This window comes from Dipodomys ordii, unplaced genomic scaffold, assembly GCF_000151885.1.
Source record: "Dipodomys ordii isolate 6190 unplaced genomic scaffold, Dord_2.0 Scaffold69, whole genome shotgun sequence".
Taxonomy (NCBI): domain Eukaryota; kingdom Metazoa; phylum Chordata; class Mammalia; order Rodentia; family Heteromyidae; genus Dipodomys; species Dipodomys ordii.
The window spans coordinates 181,422-183,323 of NW_012267285.1; the positions used below are offsets into that span (position 1 = coordinate 181,422).

Here is a 1,902-nt window from a genome sequence, read left to right on the forward strand (position 1 = left end):
TCCCTCCCTCCCTTCTTCCCTTCCTCCCTCCTTCTCTCCCTCCCTCCCTCCCTTCTTCCCTTCCTCCCTCCTTCTCTCCCTCCCTCCATTCCTCCCTTTCTCCCTTCCTTCCCTTTCATCCCTCCTTCCTTCCTCCTTCCCTCCCTCCCTTCCTCCATCTCTTCCTTCTTCCTCTCTTCCTCCCTTCTGAGCTCCTTCCTCCCTCCCTTCCTCCTTTCGTTCCTTCCCTCTGTCCTTCCTTCCTCCCTCCATCCCTTCTTTCTTCCCCCTTCCTCCTCCCATCCCTCCCTCCCTTCCCCCTCCCTCCCTTCCTCCCTCCCTTCCTCCCTTCCTTCCTTTTTTCTCTCCTTTCTTCCCTTTTTTGCTTCCTTCCTTCCTTTCTTTCCTTCCCTTCTTCCTGCCTTTCTTTCTCTCTCCCTTTCTTTCCTCCTTCCTTTATTCCTTTGCGCTGGTGCTGCGTCCCTCTGGCTCTGCTTTTGGCTCAGGGCTGGTGGCCCACCCCCCACCCCCACCCCCCCCACGGAAACTGCGGCCACGGCCCGGCTGTGTCGGGACGACGGAGGACACCTAGTGGAGGGAACTGGAACAGGTGGGGAGTGCGATTCATTGCAGAGGCTGACAAGCTTTTATAGCAAAGGCCTCCATGAGAAAGGGCGAAGGGTTGCACAATCTTGCTGCCGGGCTTCGTTCCTGGGTGCTCACCAGCTGCTCGCCTGATCTTGTTTTTGGATGACCAGCTGTGACGACAGGCACTTGTTCCAGGCTTTACCACTATTTTTAAGAATTTCGATGTTTATCACCTATTAACCATTAACCAGGGCATATGGGCAAGGGCTGGACAGAAAGGCATGAACTCTAGTATTTCATAGTTAACTTTTGTTTAGTTTTGCACTTTATGCGTTTAAATCTTTTCTAAGCAATTGTGCTTCTTTGCCATTCTTTAGAGGGCCCCCAATTTGTGGCCAAAACTCATGATATTCAGTATACTTAGTTAAATCTGGCCATACATCAAATTCAGGCTCATAGTGTGTTCTCTGTAACCCTTTCACATCATCGTTTACTCTTCTCCAGAGAGGCCTTAACTGTCTCATAAGATCTTTCGTGTTCCTTTTTTGACAGTAAGCACCAAGGAGGCCGAGATCTAGCAAGTCTCTCAGTAAATGCAAGAGAGTAATAGGAAGTTCTTTTTCCTAAGTAGTTTTCCCAACGGTTGCCATCCTTATCATACACACCTGTAAAAGGCTATGGATCTGGGTGAAGTCTTTGGGGTCCTCTAGATAATGGAAGATCCCACCATTTTCCTCTGATAAGCCATTGCCATCTTCCATCCACCAACATTTAGGAATCTTATTTAGCTTTTGGTCTAAATATCCCTCTACATCTTTCTTATCTACAGGATATCTCTATGAGTCTATTGTATATGCTTCAGGATTAAAGGGAAGTCTCCAGTAGCCATACACTCTTTCTGCTCTAGCGCGCCTACAGCTGCTTGTAAATCTCTTACAAACAATTCCTTCTGCTGAAGAGACGACATGAAACCCCCAATATTTTTATATTTACTTATGACTTGTCTACTAGCCTCCACAAGAGGGGCTTTCGGGGTAGCACTGAACGCTGGTGAGTTAGTCATATTCTCAGGAGCCGTCAACACTTCCAAGAAAGAGCCTTGAATAAGGGATCGTTGAGCATGAGTAAGTAGAACGAGCAGCAGGAACAGTAAAAGACTCATGGGCACTCCTATACAGCGAGGAAAAGAGAAACAGGAACAGGAACACATCTTTCCCAGGGGCTCGCCAGCCTTTCCCGAGGTAGGCCTCTTTGAAGCCCCATTCTCAGGTCTGAAAGCAGGCGTGGCAGGCCGCAGCTCCACTTCCAGCTTTCTGTGCTTCCCGGGAGATGAGA

General features: G+C 48.9%; 1 protein-coding gene across 1 annotated transcript in view; it reads left to right on the top strand.

The window, feature by feature from the left end:
• The window catches only part of LOC105991011 (alpha-2-macroglobulin-like), a 57,721-nt gene that overhangs the window by 34,283 nt on the left and 21,536 nt on the right, over nucleotides 1–1,902 (top strand). The window lies entirely within an intron of this gene.